Genomic DNA, 19,040 nt, shown 5'->3' on the forward strand with positions numbered 1-19,040 from the left:
ATATTTTAGAATATTCTTAATGGTCTACAAAAATCCAAGGCTGAGATTTATCTCCAAAATAGTTTTGTCATTTTTTCTCTTTTAGTTAAATTAGTTTATTAAAAAATATGTAGTATGAATAAGTATCATATGAAGTGAGTTATGACTTTTTAGACATGTAGTGTTGATATGCCATGATATTAACTCATGGTATTATAAAAAAACTTATTTATGAATTAAGAATCTCATGATAAAGTTAAAGTAAATCCCTATAATTAATAATATTGTTCCATATTATTTTGAATGAACATATGTTAAACTTATATATTGATTCTTTTTTATAATTAATAATGATTATAATAATTTAAAATGAAATTATAAAATAATTAGTTTTTATGATGTTTTAAATTTTAGTCATTTAAGATATATTATAAAGTAAGTGTTTTGATATTTATTCTAGATTAATTGTTATCACATTTATCAACCATCTAATTTATATGGCTATTGTAACAAAAGATATATAACAATTTTATAAAATGTTTTATTAATTATATAAAAATACAATGTGTGTTTTTTTTTTACTTATAATTATCAATTTTATATTTAAAATATACATTTTAAACTATTAGATTTTTCTATTTATAATTGTCAATTTTGTACTTGAAATATACATTTTAAAATATTAAATTGAATACAAATATTTACATTTCACTTAGCTATATTTTACTTATCTTAACTCACTTATATAATAGTTAGCTTTAATTCTTACCATCACGGATACATTTGAATGGTTAAGATTTTATTTTTAATACATTTGTGTTAATAATTTAAAATGGTTATTGAAATGTTTATATAGCTTTTTAATATTGGTAAATATTTATTTAGGAGATTGATAATGTTTATTATTTATCATATTAAGTTTTTTTGTGATCTTTCAAGCTTGACCTGTGGCTTAAAGAGCCCCCATTCACGGGCATCTATTCCCTCCTGAGTATGAGGATCACACTGGTCTTTAGCCAAACCCGTCCTAAGCTGACTAGATTTTTTAGCATGTCTCCTGCCCTAGCACAAGGCACAACCACCCTCCATAAGATTTGATCCAAGCTCGCCTTGCTAACAAAGCCCATCCTCAACTAATTGTGCTAATAAAACTTGAGTATTTATCATATTAAAATTATATAAAGAAAAAGTATTATATATAAAAATTTAAAATAATTTATTAATAAAAATAAAAATAAAAATTATTAAAATAATTTTCATTTTGTTCAACTCAAAATTAATTCATTTTTAAATTTTTTATATTTGCAAAATTATTTTTATATTTATGAGAAATTTGAATTAGTAATTGCAAAAGGTGTCTTTACAATGCACAACTCTTAATCTTAAACCTTGTAAACGCAATTATTAATAATATTACTTAAACCTTTTAAACACAATTATCAATAATATTACTTAAACCTTTTAAACACAATTATTAATAATATTGGGTGGCATGGCCTCACCCATGCATGCTAAAGCATGTGGCTAGTAAAGAACCTTGAAATTATGGCCTATGCCCTATTGTGGTTTTTACTTGAAAAGATTTAGGTTGAACATTTTGAATGGAAGAAGAATCTTGATCCAGGTGGATATTGGTGGCCACCGACCAATTCCACCTACACCCCCCGGTCAGTTTCATATGTTTCCGTAATTGTAGCTAAATTTACTATTTTTGGCAATTTTTCGGGTCCTGAACTTCCAGAGCCGTTTTGAGGCCCTAAACGACATTTTTTGGGCAAAACAACATTTACAAAAGCAATTGTGGCGACAGTTGTAGTCCTCAGAGAGATATTTCCAATGAGGTATCGTACGCATCAAACAGAGATAATATGACTATGTTACGACCCCGAGAAGTTAGATGCCCAACTAACCCCAACGGGGCCCATAAAATCTTGGTGTTACATCTCATCGGGTTAGGGTTTTGGTTGTTTAGGGTTTTCTCTTATTGTTAAATAATAAAAAGACCCTTGAGCCTCATTCTAACTCAGTTTAGAGACATGTAGCCATCACATCTCTTCTCAGAGACAAGCTATCATCACCCAAGCTAGTCTTATTTCCATTCTATTTCTAATCATACTTCATTATTTTTCTATTAATGAAGTCAAGTGTTATTTCTACTGCATCTCTGTATTTATAGTTATATCTGCAATTTGTTGTGTTCCCGTTTAAACCCAATTAGTGGTATCAGAGCAGTCTTCTCTTTCTCTGTTTTACTTTGCATGTCCCCATTGAGGTCGAGATATAAGGAGTTAGGGATTGATTTGGTTGAACATTTGCAAGATCAGCCTCGCAAATCCAAATGGCCTCCCATGGCAGATGAAAAGAAATATGAGGGGGCAGGAGATCCTATCAAAATCTTGCTCGAAGAAGCCCTGAAGCAAAAAGGAACGCGATGATGGACAACTTTTCCCAGATCCTTCAGTGGCTACCTAGGGGTGATGCATCTACTTCTAGCAGCTACTCTGGAAGGGCGACACTCTTTAAGGTAAATGGTTAAATCTACTAGAAGGGTATTTTTCTGTTCATGATTTTTCCAGCCGGGAAAAGATCACTTTTGCACTTCTCAAAGCCGCCCCCCACTTGAAGGACTGGTGGGAAACCCACTATGAACAGAAGGATGGAAGTATGTCTTCACTGCTTTCTGCGCACCTACTTCGAATTCATTATTGGATGCCATTAAGGAGAAGTACTACCCTGTCAGAAGCTATGAGGATAAATACATAAACTGGACCACGCTGCGGTAGGTAAGGGACCATGACGTGTTGAAGTTTACCAATATTTTTTCATACCCTTCGCACAAATTTGGGTATCAAGGATTCAGAGCGGCATTTGGTAGTCAAATACCGTGGATGCCAACATAGGTTCATCTAGGACGAGATGGATTTCCTGGAGATCTCCTCTCTCAGCACAACACACTGATACGCTATCAAGATCGAGTATAAGTTTAAAGAAAAGAAGAGAGAGTTTGGATCTGTGAATCCGAAGAACAAAGGACAAAGCCAAGGCGGGCTGACTGAAGACAACCCGTCGAAGATGCAAGAAAATAACACCACTACAAAGTCAAAGAAGGACACATGAAAGTGGTGTGAGTTCCATAGGTGCCCCACTCACAACACAAGTGAGTGTTGGACCAAGCAGTCCTTGGTGACTGAGTTGAAGGCTTCAAAATTAGATGCATGTTTTGACCCTGAGTCAGACCCGACAAGAGGAATGACAAAGGGAAGCAGATTATTGATGTAGAGCCCAACGCCACTGTTGCCACCTCCAAGATTTAGAAGAATGAGCCCGATAATCTAAAGGAGGCGGAGCATCTTTTCCACGCACAAATGTGGGTAAAGGGTTTGCCGTTGCAATTCATTGTCCACAGTGGCAGCCAAAAGAACCTCCGTTCAACAGAGGTCGTGAAGTGGTTGGGCCTACTGATCATACCACACCCACATTTGTACAACATCGGGTGGCTTCACCAACGACGCGATCTCCGAGTCAGCTAACAGTGTTGCCTTCCCTACAACATCAAGCCCTTCATAGTTGAGGTATTGTGTGATGTTTCTCCTCTCGACGTTTGTGATGTATTATTAGGACAACCATACTTGTGAAAGTGACATGTCGTATATGAGTCTAGACCTCGCTCTCTGATTATTTATTTGGGTAATACATTATATAGGATACCAGAGGTACCCCCACCTATTGCCACCTCTTTGATCTCTGCCAAGAAATGCAATAAGATCATCTCCGAGACTAGAAAATTTATTTTCTTTCTGGTTCACTCTCAAAGTAAGGGGAAGATCGTAGCCACATCCATGGTCCCCGAGAAGGGTTCCTCCACGCAGCAGAAGCAAGTGGATACGATCATGAAAGAATACAGGTACATCTCCTCCTTACCCACAGGGGTACCGTTGCACTGTCAGGTCAAGCATTTGTTTGATCTAACTCTTGGAGCAGCTCTACCCAACGGGCCGATATATCGCCACTCCATTGTGGAAAATGACAAGTATAAGAAGCGACATGATCAACATTGGGTGCCACATAGGTTTCAGGTGGGTGACAAAGTCTGGCTGCATTTGCAGAAAGAACACCTTACAAGAGCCCATCAGAAACTCAGACAACTCTAATATGGTCCTTACACCATTACCAAGGTTTTTGGAAACAATCTTTTGGAGGACAACATTCCTCCATTCGTTGGCTTGCACTGAGTGTTCAATGTGGACCGTCGTCGACCATGCTTCCCACCATTACTAGACACGTTAGAGATTGTAGAACATCTCACTAGGGACTAGGTTCAACATAAATTTACTCACCTCATGGAGGCTCTACACGCAATGGGGACCATTGCCTCCTGGGGGGAGGAATGATCCAGGTGGATATTGGTGGCCACCCACCTATTCCACCTAGAACCCCTAGTAAGTTTCATCTGTTACCTTAATTATAACACAATTTACTATTTTTGTCAGTTTTTCGGGTCCTGAACTTCCGGAGCCATTTTCAAGCCCTGAACGCATTGTTTTGGGAAAAATAATGATTGCAATTGCAATCATTTCAATAGTTGTAGTCCTCAGAGAGATCTTTCCAATGAGGTATCATACGCATCAAACGAAGATAATATGACCAAGTTGCGACCCAAGGAATTTGGCTACCCAACTAACCCCAATGGGGCCCATAAACTGTTGGTGTTACATCTCCTTGGGTTAGGGTTTTGGTTGTTTAGGGTTTTCTCTTATTGTTCAATAGTAAAAAGGCCCTTGAGTCTCATCGTAACTTAGTTCAGAGGCACGTAGCCATCACATCGCTTCTCAGAGACAAGCTGCCATCGCCTAAGTTAGTCTTATTTCCCTTTTGTTTGTAAGCATACTTCAATATTTTTCTATTAATGAAATGAAGTGTTATTTTTGTTGCATCTCTTTATTTATGGTTATATCTTCAATTTTTTGCATTCCTGTTTAAATCTGGATCAAATCTAGTCCTCTTGCTTTAGGACAGAGGGTCAAAAGGAAAGTGGTGAAAAGGGTGGTCTAATAATCGCTAGTCTCTACATAATTGGAAATTTTATATGGTATTTTCTAAAGGGGAGTCTAGAGGAATATCATAGTTTGTAGATTGGCCTGTCAGTCTTCTAGTTGAGTTCTCATGGAGACACTCAAGCTTCAAGAACACTTCAAGATGGGGAGGGTTCCTCATTACATTTATATGTAGTTTCTCTAACATTTCTTGTGTGACAGGCACCTCATATTTCTCTACAACTACCTAATCTCTAATATTGACACTTCTCTTGACCTTTGTATCTTGGGTATCTCTTTATCCTTGCTATTTCTTTGTTAATTTTTATATTGGTTATAGTGTTGAGTATTGGTATTATTTTGGGCGACGCATTTTTATCTATGGGTTTATTTCTGCTCTATCTATTTGCTAAAGGGTCTTCTATGCACTCACTTCGGTGTTGCTCTTGAATTGAATACCATTATCTGCCCCATCCTGTGGTACCTTTTTTATTGTGTATTGCTTCTCTTGTTCCCAAGAGAGTTATATTTGTCAATCTGCTTCTCTTATCTGCTATTTTGTTGCTAGCCTAGCTCCTTTGGAGGACTTGGGCTCAGATTTTTAGCACGTTCTCTCTTTATATAAACCATCGATACATTATCCATTTGACATCCATGCAACTCCAGAATATGTGAATCAAGCGAGGTGGGGGAAGTCACAGTCCCTAAGGTCATAACCATACCCAAAAACAAGGCTAAGAAGTCGCTAATACTTATCAAGTGAAAGTTCCCCCTGAAACTCATAATGAAATCTATAATTTCGAATCTCTTGCTGCTCATAATGGACTAGATTTCTTAGACTCCACAATCCTTAAAGATGCTTGCACCTAGATTCTTGAACCTAGGCATACTGATGGTAGAACGAAGTAGTATCTTAGTGCCTTGGCCATTGATTTGGGGTAGCATCAGATGTGATCTAAGCCTCAAATTTTGTAGGGAGGTTTGGGCACATGTATTCCAAAGAAAAGAAAAATCGTTTTGGGAAATTCCACCCGTAAGTGATTTTATTAAAATAATTAATAATTTTAATGGGGTTCCTAAGTATAAACTTAGGAAAATTAAAATATTAATGGGTATTAAACTAATCAGGAGTGAAACTTCTAAATAAAGCCATGGATCAAGCTAAAACGATTTAAGCCTTTGATTATTATTTAATATAGGTCGTTGGTTGTCCAACAATAAGGGGCTTGAAGGTCATTTGGAAAACACACTAAGAGATCAAGGAAATCGATTTTCCGAAGTGAGAAGTTCTCAGGAGGAAAATCAATTGAGGAGATTTCTTGTAGTAGAGGGACATGGATAGCTTCTAAAAAGAAAGTGAGATTCTCAGTCAGAGAATCATCAACAAAGAGAGGCAGAAAGTGATCCAGTAGCCTTGATGCAGAGGCTAACGCAGGGCCAGAAGGGCCACACAAAAGCAACATAGAGGGAGAGAGAGAAAATCCAAAATCAGAGCAAAGGGTCAATTTCAGCAGCTAGAAATCGGGGTGTGAGACCGGGAGGCTGAGAGAAGTGACTCTAGGCTACTGATCAATTCCCCAGTTGGGTGAGGCAGTGCTTGAAAGGGTTCACTCTGGGAAATCGTAGAGGCAATGCATAGATAACGCAGACCCTATCAGGGGCACCTCATCCAACAGCCAGAACAACCAGGATTTTTTGTCAGAGGTTGTGTGAGGTAAAATCACAAAGCTTCTACCAATATTTCTTTCTGTAACTGAATAACCCACTGAGGTATTTAGTGATGTATTAAAATCCTACTACTGCTTAATAATAATAAACCCTTAGAGCTGCTCCATCGGTTTTCCCGGATTGGGGTTTTTTGGGGACTATTGTCCAATAATACTGGTGTCCTATATGTTTCTACTTTCCTTACTGAGTTTCTATTTTGCAGAATCATAATTAATTTGGTGTAGGTTGCTTCAGTAATTGACTTCAATATTTCAAGAAGAAATATGAAATAAGCTTGTAATGTAATTTACAATCTAGGTGAAGTACATACAGTTGGTTGTAGTAGGATTCCTGAGATTGTTATATATAGGAATTTTCACATGGTATCAGAACTATTGATGTGAAACAAGGAAGAGTAGATCTAGCACTAAAGCTAGGGCCAACTTGCTGCAACAAGAAGCAGTTTGAATCCGCTAAGGGATTGTGCATTTCTAGCGAGGAGGGCTATATTTTTGTGGGTGTCTCTCTCTAAGTGAGTTGATAGAGAGGTAAGACTGTCAGATCCAAAAATTTCCAAGGTAGAAGAGAGTGACACGGAGCCAGGAAGAAATATGAAATAAGCTTGTAATGTAATTTACAATGTAGGTGAAGTAGATTTAGTTGGTTGCAATAGGATTCTTGAGATTGTTGGATCTAGGAATTTTCACATTGGCATTGTATTGGCACATGGAGACACTACTGGGAAGGGTTTTGAAAGACAAGTAGGAAGAAATATATAATAGTTTTACTAGTTTGGAAGATGTCAAACATGTCTAGCACAATCAGAGAGTTTTCTTAGAGAGAATGGATGCACGATTGGCTCCCACTGAGCTCCACCTCTAGTGTGAGCCCACTCCTTTTGTTCCCCTTGGTTATAGTGTCAGAAACCTGACTACTATTACATCCTTATATTCATGAGTTTGAATGATAACTTTCAACTTTTGTTTTTACAGTACAACAATAGATTCTCATGTTATATTAGCTTTGTTGAAACTTTTAGAATTTTAGACAAATTAATCTATTATTAGGCAGCCACGAATATCAGGTTTCCATTAGACAGATAGAAATCAGCTACTGAGTTTCATAGTTAAAGATGTGACTTGTTTAAAATATGTCTTAAATTGCATAATATTTTAAAATAATACAATATAATCTTACTATATATATGTAAAACAAATTTTAATATAACATTTTGAATTAATTATTTATCACATTTGGACAATCACCTTTTGCATACATAAAATTTTAGAACCTTCTTTTATTATTATTATTAATATACTTTAGAATACTCACTATTACAAGTCTCTATAATGGATGATTATAATACACAAAAATCTTACTATATATATGTAAAAAAAAAATTAATATAACATTTTGAATTAATTATTTATCACATTTGGACAATAACCTTTTGCATACATAAAATTTTAGAACCTTCTTTTATTATTATTATTAATGATATACTTTAAAACACTCACTATCACAAGTCTCTATAATGGAGGACTATAATACTATAAAAAAATCTCAATATATATGTAAAACAAAATTTAATATAACATTTTGAATTAATTATTTATCACATTTAGACAATCATGTTTTGCATACATAAAATTTTAGAACCTTCTTTATTATTATTATTATGAATATACTATAAAATACTCACTATCACAAGTCTCTAAGTCTCTATAATGGATGACTATAATACTATCAAAATTTAAATAACTAATGAAATTCTATAATGATTTTTATATGCATGTCAACATTTTCACATGGATTGAAAATTACTTAATAGATTTGGTAGCAATGGGCGATTACATTATTCATTTAAATATATTGTCAGGTTTCCTTATGGCCAACATAAGCATTTATAAACAAAGTTAAAAATGGAAAAAAAAAAAAAAAAACTAGCATGTTTCTAGTGTCCAACATGATACTCATTCACAAAGAAAACGACTCTCAATAAAAGGGAGCAACAAGATCAGAACAAATATGTTGTCCTCGTTCTCGTTGTACCTTTAAGAAGAGGGTGGGAAAAACCAATGAGCTGTACACAACTAAGAGGAATGGTTAACTAAGAGGATGCACAACTCAGAGCAACTTATAATCAATTAACTAATCCTAATAAAACCAATGAGAATGAATAGGAAGAAGTAGTGAATAAATTAAATGCCCGAACAAACCAATAACAATGAGTTGTACGCAACTAATAGGAATGTATGAATCAAATAACTTAATATTAATGAGAAGATCAACCCAAAACAAAACAAAGGATATGCTAAGTAGTGGTTAGATTTTATGTTGTCGTTTGCCTCGTATCCTTTACAAAACAAAGGATATGCTCGATAGTGGTTAGATTTTATGTTGTCGTTTTCCTCGTATCCTTTAGTGGTTAGATTTTATGTTGTCATTTTCCTCGTGTCCCTCTCAAAACAAAGGATATGCTAAGTAGTGGTTAGATTTTATATTAGAAAATGGGACGCTGTAAAAATGAAATAATTTAAATTAGGTTTCATAACTTTTTTACATTATTATTATGATATGATACTAGAAAGAAAAAAAATATTAACATAGCAAATTCTAAAAAATGACATCAACCTTTTACGTTAAATTCATAATTGTATCGCTATCCTTGTGGTCTGTGTGGATTTGCGATGAAATTTATCCAAATATATCATGAGGGTCCCTTTTAGCCTCATAGTTTTGCGGTTCGCTTGTGCCAGATTTGTCTGCAGTTGGCTGCCCGCGCGGGCTATGTATTTCATGGTACCACTGAATATAACTGTTGAACATAATTAACATCCCCACAAAGGTATTCGAAGGAGACTCTTAAATAAGTGATTATGGCTAGGCTTCCTTGCTCTTTGCTTTGATTATTTTTTAACCATTTTACACTTCCTCGTTCTTTACTTTGATTTTTTTTCAACCAATTTTAGCGGGATGTGTTAATGTATATGTATATGAATTTAGTTTTTTAAAAAGAAATTAAGACCTTTCCTTTAATTACATCAAATTTATAATTTTAATAATTCTCTATGAAATTTAAACCAAAATTTATTTTAAAAACATATTTGAAAAAAAACTACACTATTTTTATTTCCATTTTCTTCTTTATCTGAATTAAATTAAATTAAAAATTATAATACTTGAAGTTATAATATTTTTTAGGTCAATACAAGAGTCTTTGAAAAAAGAAAAATACTCTTTTATATAATATGTATTTTGTATATTATATATAGATAGATAGTAAATAATATATTTTAATTGAGTGACGACAATATATTAATATTTATAGGAAAAAAAATATTATCTTTTCTTCTTAAATATGTCCATATATTTCTATGGATAGCTAAGAAAATTACACAAGTTATTACATTGAGGATTCTTCAAAATTTCGACTTTAGACTTAGCCAAAAGAGATAAGGTGACTCCACCAAATCTACAACATGAACTAGGACACACTTTGCACAAAGTATTGCTAAAGTTGACCATATAAAAGCATGTCGATATACTATAGGTTATAGACATGAAAACCATACTAATGAGAACATGTGAGATGTAGCATAAGATAACTAAAAACCACACAATATAGTAAAAGCTTCAAAAAGAAACACAAAGTCATGTAGGTTCCTTCCAAGCTGAAGATTATAAGATCTTTTGATAGAAACTTAGTCCGAAATGATGATTGTCGATCCCGAAGAGACACTTGCATGAGAATTATGCACTAGTAAGGCAAAATTTGCATTAATATTGTTGATAGGTACTGCATTGATAACTGCGGCCTCTTCTTGATGGCCATTTGAATCAGTATTAAAGCCTGAAACTATATAGCATTCCACTTGGTTCAACCTTACCACTATATTGTCCAAATTGTATTTGATGTCTCGTAGTATCCATTTGATCTCCTCCTAGACTGCAAAGAGTTTATAGTTGTAAAATTTCTTATCACATATAGCCATGCTAAGTAGTGTCTCCATTTGGTGATGGTGAGTGATTGAGTGAAGGAAATCAAGTCATCTCCTTCGAAATTTTCTTGGATTTGGTACCCATTTGAGACTACTCCCACTTATCTCAGAGTCTAAGAAGTATTTGTGATCTCCAAATTCCTTGTCTTCCAACATTAAAATTTATTTTCTCACCTCCATGGGGAGTAAGCTCAAAAAAATTCGCCACAAACTCCCAGTGAAACAGAAGCTTGTGACTAGAGGAGGATGCCCTTGGTGCTCCACCGCATCGGGCAGGAAATCATTGACGTGTCACCATGTAAGACCTGCAAATAAAACACTTGGCCACGACCACTAACCAACAAAAAAAGACCCAAATAATATCACAATGAGAGTGTAGTTCCACCCAGACATAAGAAAGAAAGGTGTCTACAATGTAAAGGGGAGAAGTTAGGGAATGAAAGAGAATTAATTGAAACCTAATAAAATCCCACTGATGAGACTATACCAGTAGTGAGAATGAAAGCAATGACAAGAGTTAGGAGTGGCGAGGACTGGGTTCAAAACCAAATTGAGAATGTGCCCGAACACCGAACCCCACAAACAAGCACTGGGCAGATAAAGGATACTCTGGTTGGGTCTGAGCCTTGTAAATATGATGGGAATAAAAAAACCACCATCTCAAAGGATGTGCCAGTCCCTGTGTTATGCAAGAAAAACACAAAGAACATTGAAAATAACCACAACCTTGAGTACCCAAACACTAATACAACCAACAATGACAGAAACTACAACAACAATTAATTGTAAGTGAAGGAGGGCACGAAGGTAATGACTGACCTTCAGGCATTGTTGCAACCCAAAGATTCAACCACCTTTTGATAATCTTCAAGGACTCCGAAAGGAAACAAACTACAACATTCTTGACATTTAGGCCTCCAAAGTTCCACCACCCTGCAAATAACATAGGGCTTATATAATGGAATGCGAGCGTGAGGGAGCTAGTATGATGAAGGAAGAGAAAAACATATACCTTGCATGACGAGGGCCAAGTGTCCCATTTGAATCCAAACTTCAGCAAACCAAGACAATGTCGCATGAGGAGCTCATAAATGAGTATAACTCTATTATTAGGGTAATCTCTTGCAGTGGCCAATCCACCACAGAAGGAGATTGCCATATCCAAATAGACAGAAGGAATGACTAGAGTGAAGATCTCAGAGTGTATGAAATCACCAAGGGTAAGTTGTGGGCATTTAATATGAGGGGGTCTATTGAGGTGATCCCCTATACCTTGATCGTAATTTTTCCACGTGGTTACCATGCAGAGTCGAGGGAGGGCCCAGTTCGCTTATCAAGGGCCATCAAGGGTTTTTCCATATGAGGGACACATGTGCAGGGTGTGGGCATATTTACATAAATTTTTTTAGTATGTTGTACCTCTCAAGAATCACTTAATTCTTTTACTAGAATTTGATCGGTGACAAAACACCCCCATCAGGTAGGAAAAAAAATATTATCATTACCATAATATTTCTCATCATGGCATCATTAGCAGGGAGAGATAACAACCATTATTCCCAACCATATGAGATAACCCATATATATATATATATATAAAATATTTATTATATATATATATATATATATATATATATATATATATAATTTTATTTAAATGTAAGAATACTTATTTTAATTTTTAAAATAAAATACAAATATAAATGATTAATATCTATATTAATTTTGAATTATAAATATAAATAATATATTAAATTTTATATAATTATTAAAAAATTAATTAAAAAAAACTTATAATAAATTTAAAATTTTAAAATTTTAAAAATAATAAAAAATTATTATAATATAAATAATTAAAAATATTATGATCATTTTGGGCATTTATTAAGTAATTATTTCCAAATGTGCTTACCATCCCACTATGGAAGAGATGTAATGTCCTATCCTATTATATTATGTAAACTTTTTGACTAGATCAAATACATAAAAATTAAAATTTAATTATATATATATCTTAAAACTAAAAAAAGAGCTTTGCACCTTGATGGATGTGCTGGTAATAATTACTTTTGATAGTTTCTTGTTTTAAAATGTACAATGTAACATGTGTTTAAATTTGGTTAGCTTTCATTGCTACAGATAAGAATACTATACTAAATATTTTTGCCATTAATTTATTAATTTTAAAAAATAAATCAATTTATATGTATGATATTATTAATATTTTAAATTGTTAATATTATTTATTTTATTTTGGTAGTAGTAGGGTAAAAGGATCCTTTCGTTAATCAAAGAAAGTTACATATAGCTTGAATTTCCAAAAGAGGACTAAAATCCGAGAGATACTTGAAACTAACACATTGCCTACCAAGAATAGGCAATCAAAACAACATAACAACCTAGAAAACTCCTTGAGGTTTCAAGATTTCAAGGGGAGAAATGGCTCTAACATTTGCATGACTTTCACCTGAGTTTACTAATTGTTCATTTTCTTCTTGGATCTGCACCATATTTCTCTTATGGCCTCATTTTTCGACTTCTTTTTGTTGCCTGGAAACCACCTTGAAATCCATAGTCTGAACCGAAAGACTAGACTATGAGGAACTAGAGCCCAATTGTTTGCTTTGAAGATAAGCCTTATACATAATCCACACTGGATTGTGAGGAATTAGAGTCCAATTACTTTCTTTGAAGAGACGCCTTAATTATCATAGCCTTGTGAGCTTGCATGTTCATCGCATATTTTCCATGCCATGTTTCCACAAGGGAAAAACGTCACGAGTTATCCAAATCCATATATTTTGCTAGGAATTCTACATCAAATTCTTTTAAAGGGATCTCATCATCTCTTGTGGTAATGGATTTTGGTGATGCTCTTCAAGCAACTTTCACACAACCTCTATAGGGTTTTGAGATTTACCTTATGCTAATTACATACTTGATTGAATGTTGAATTTCTTTGGAGAATCCTTCATAGATGAGGGAGTCTCTAACTTATTTTCAGATCTAGGGATTTGTTTAGGATTTGAGGTGCCCTATGGACTCAAATTTCTACTTCTTTGGGGGATTTTTCCCAAATCAGCTAGCTCTTTTTAAGAAGGGTTTTATTTAAACATTTACTTGGTAGTCATCAAATAGGACCTAATAAGATACACATATTAATGATAACGTATCCATCTAAAGGGGATTTGTTCATAATCTACAAATTGCTTCCAAAAATTATCCTCATAGTAAATGTCAATGAAGGGTAGAAGAGGCTAGGAGATATTCATGCAAACACAGATTCACATATATGAAGTGTACCCCCTCTCTTGGTAGCCTCTAATACTTTGAAAATGTTTTGAATGACATTACCAATGCCTTCAATTATTTCCTTCTCCCAATATTATTTGGTGAGATAAAATGGACAGACCCACACTGGGGCTACAAGGAAATCCTTCTTCTTTGGATTATACTGCTGCTTCCATAATTGCATAAAGAGCTCTGTATTGTTGAAAAATATAGTTCTCTTTCAAAATCCCTCAATCTATCTTCTAAGCTAGAGAAAATGATTTTCAGAAATCATTGACCCCTAAATCCAATTCTATTTTACAATGGGAATTCCATATATTTTGGATCCATCCAATCAAGGCAATTTCTGAGGGACATAATCCCATCAATTTTTAGATTGGAGCATGATTCTACATATATTGGATATATTCTCTAATTTTACTCTATTTAACATAATATTTTGGATCTGGCTTTCCATGATGTACCTAGTGGAGAGTTTGTTGTGAACCAAGAAAACCCACTTTGACTAGCTGCTATATAAAAATGATGTCCAAGATTAGGAGGTTGATGAAGAATACTAGTAGCTCTAGGCTCATTATGAACTCCCAAAACAATGTGGCTAAAGGATGCTCTATCTAGACAAGCATAGACAACTATACAAAAAAACCCTAATATACTACTAGTGTAACCCCTTATTGTTATTAGTACAACCCACTTATTATATTGATGTACTCATGTTATGCCCATATTATTACTCTTGTGCCCCATAGAAGCCCACTATTGTTATTATTGTGCCCTTACATTATTATTGTTATGTCGGCTCTAATTATGTTATGGCCCCTTAGACTCCTATATATAGAAAGGAGGTATTTTCATTTGTATCATCCAAGAATTGTTCATTTATGTAATGTAAAGGAGGTTTTCCCCTCGAAGAGGCTGAACTCTAAGGCGTTGATCCATCTTTTCTATCTTTTCTTGAGCTAGTTTCATAACATTTGGTATCAGAGCTTTGGATTCTAGGGTTTCGCTGCTCCAAACAGGTCATCATGGCATTTTAACTATAACTTTTTCTTTTTTTTCTGTGACGTTTTAGAAGTCGCAAAAAAAACCCATTTGAGAAGAAATTGCGCTGAACCTTGGGTCCAAATTTCAGATCTTTTCGCGTGACATTTGCGGAGATATGATCTGAGGAAGTTGGTCTTTTTGCAGACTCCTGAATTACATTCAAAACAGTTGACTTGGGGAAAATCATCATAACTTTCTCTCTGGGGATCGGATTGAAATTTCGTAAGAAGGTATAGAAAGAGGACGGACTATAGTTTCTTGTATATCTTTTTCAGAGCCAAAGGTCGAAAAATTGACCCGTGGCACTTCATACAAGTTCGCTCTTCTGGAAAGGTCTATAACCAGGTCATCTTGGGAGATTGTGCATAACTCTTTCTTGGAGAATCCAATTTGGATCAGACTGGTGGCATTGGAAAGAGGACACAGAGGGCTACTACAGGTAGCAATTTCAGAACTTAAATATCCGAAATTACAGAGTTACAGTCGTTTCAAGATTGAGGTCCTAAAATCAAGAAAAAGAAAGATGAGGAAGTTTGATGGCAAGGATCCGGTAAATTGGATACTTCAGATGGAGCAATATTTTGATCTACATGGTGTACCACTGTTACAAAAGGTATGTATTGCATCTTCATATTTAGAACCGGATCAATTTTTATGGTATAAAGGGCTTTGTTGTCGTAAACAACTTGTTACGTGGTCAATTCTCATGGAGGAAATGATAGCACATTATGAGGATACAAAGAGCAACACCTTCTTTAGAGCAACACCACAACATTTGGAAAGAGTAAAAAGGCTTTGTGACATATTTGAAAGTAAAATTATGGCAACAAGGAAGTCTACCCCTCACAACTATAAATATGGACGTGTTGTTTCTCCTAGCCTTCCACAACCTACAAGGGTTACACCACAACAATTGGAAGAAAAAAGAGAAAAAGGGCTTTGTTACAATTGTGATAGCAAATGCACTAAAGGTCATAAGTGTGCTAAGAAGAAATTATTTTACATAGAGTATGAAGAGGAGGAAGAAAAGGATCAAGAAACATCAAAAGAAGAGGATATATGCCAGGACCCAACCCCAGAGAAAGAAGAAATGAATCAGAACATATGTTGTAAACTATTGGCAAGAATGACCACTCCTAAAACTCTCAAGATAGAAGGACATATCAAGAAGAAAAAGGTGCAAGAAGTGAAAGATCACATCAAGAAAGAAGAAATGAATCCAACCATATCTTGTAATTCACTGGTCGGAATTACCACTCCTCAAACTATCAAGATAGAAGGACATATCAAGAAGAAAAATGTTCAAGAAGTGAAATATCACATCGAGCGTCAAGAAATGAACCCGACCATATCTTGTAAAGGATTGGAAGAAATTACCATGCCTCAAACTCTAAAGATAGAAGGACATATCAAGAAGAAAAAGGTTCAAGCAGTGAAAGATCACATCAAGCATCAACAACAAGTTCTCCAACTTTTAAAGGATAACACCACTTCGGTGCAAAATCAAATGAAACAACAGGTAGATCAACATCATAGTAAAAAATGTTTTGATGTAGGCGATTGGGTATTTTTACTGCTACATCTAAAGCAAGCTACTTATGAGAAGGAAATGTTGGCAATACTACATGCACTTAAAAAATGGCGACCTTACCGAATGGGAAGACTCTTCAAGGATAAGGATGTGGAAGCATTGTTTTGTGCTATTTCTATTATCCAACCAGATTGGATAAACGAAGCAAGGGATGAATGGAAGAATGACAAAGAAGTATGGCCACTTATTCAAAAGTTGCAAAAGATCCCAATTCAAACAATATTGCCAGAAATTGAAGAGGAAGGAAAAATCATATTGGAACTTGGAGTAGTCACAGAAACAAGAACCCGATAGCTATGAAATCGATCAATTTCAGAGTATCTCATCAAGTGGAAGAACCTACCTATTGAAGATTCCACATGGGAGGACAAGAATTTTATACAGAAGCATCAAGAACTACTCAAGCGTTGAGGACAACGCTTTTTGAAGGAGAGGGGCATGTTAGGCCCCTATACTACTAGTGTAACCCCTTATTGTTATTAGTACAACCCACTTATTATATTGATGTACTCATGTAATGCCCATATTGCTACTCTTGTGCCCCATAGAAGCTCACTATTGTTATTATTGTGCCCTTACATTATTATTGTTATGTCGGCTCTGATTATGTTATGACCCCTTAGACTCCTATATATAGAAAAGGAGGTATTTTCATTTGTACCATCCAAGAATTGTTCATTTATGTAATGTAAAGGAGGTTGCCCCCTCGAAGAGGCTGAATTCTAAGGCGTTGATCCATCTTTTCTATCTTTTCTTGAGCTGGTTTCATAACAGGCTACAAGGAAATCCTCCTTTGGATTATACTGCTGCTTCCATAATTGCATAAAGAGCTCTGTATTGTTGAAAAATATAGTTCTCTTTCAAAATCCCTCAATCTAACTTCTAAGCTAGAGAAAATGATTTTCAGAAATCATTGACCCCTAAATCCAATTCTATTTTACAATGGGGATTCCATATATTTTGGATCCATCCAATCAAGGCAATTTCTGAGGGACATAATCCCATAAATTTTTAGATTGGAGCATGATTCTACATATATTGGATATATTCTCTAATTTTACTATATTTAACATAGCGTTTTGGATCTGGCTTTCCATGATGCACCTAGTGGAGAGTTTGTTGTGAACCAAGAAAACCCACTTTGACTAGCTGCTCTATAAAAATGATGTCCAAGATTAGGAGATTGATGAAGAATACTAGTAGCTCTAGGCTCATTATGAACTCCCAAAACAATGTGGCTAAAGGACGCTGTATCTAGACAAGCATAGACAACTATACAAAAAAACCCTAATATTTATAGAGAAAAATAAAAAATATTATTCTAAATGTTAAAAATTTTAGAATTATTTTATTTTAAATTACATACAATTAATACATTAAAATATTTTTAATATATATAAATTATTTTCTTTCTTAAAAGAAAATATCTCTTAAATTTACTTTAAACGTTTTGTATAGGTATTCATTTTTTTCTTTTTTAGAATTCTTTTAGCCACCATGAGCAAAATTTCAACTTTGAGAGAAAGCAATCTTCACCCTAATGCTATAATTGGTAATGACAACTTTATGAGATGGAGATGGAGATGGAGATGGAGATGTTAAGAAAATTTATCTTTATCTCAATTGAAAATTAGCTAAATATTTTGAATATGATAAATGGAAGTGAGATTAAATAATTGATTTTATTTTTACAAATTCCCAAATATTTTTACAAATTTATAAATAATTGATTTTATGTTTACAAATTTCTAAATAGATAGAGGTGTGATTGCATTAGATTCCAAAATATTAATAGAATCTCCCATTACATCGGAATAACTTTCTAAATTTTTTATTGAATGAGAATAAACTTATTTTACATAGTAAACTTATTCTATTATATACATTAGTTTCTGAAATATTCAAATTTTATGAGGGTTTAATTGGATTTGAGGAACAAATAGTCTTAAAGATGTAGTCCAAAGTTATGTGTAGAATTTTGATCCCTCAAATTTTTTAGTCTAATCCTATAGAAACTATGTACACCAAAAAAATTGCTCCAGAGAAAGACTAGGTACACGAAAGAGCTGCTCCAAAAGTGATTTCTTTCGTTTAAAAAAAATATGAAGGAACAAATGGATTTTAGCCATACGCCCTCCCCATCACCTTTATAATCCCAGCAACACCCAGTCGCTGCACAGCCATGGGTAAGTCTTCCTCTCCTTTTTCAACAACTTCTACTGCCGCTTCTGCTCCATATGTTGCCCCCCAAATATATACTTCTCCCTCGCCCCAACTCCAACTCTACCACATGATATATTCTCTCATTATACAAGATACGAGAGGTAGCCCCACCTACCGCCGCCTCTTTGATCTCTTCCAAGAAATGCAATAAGATCATCTCCTAGATTAGGT

The sequence above is a fragment of the Pinus tabuliformis genome, chromosome 5_1 (genome assembly GCF_031772625.1).
Source record: "Pinus tabuliformis cultivar Carrire ecotype Pingquan chromosome 5_1, CPIR1, whole genome shotgun sequence".
NCBI lineage: Eukaryota > Viridiplantae > Streptophyta > Pinopsida > Pinales > Pinaceae > Pinus > Pinus tabuliformis.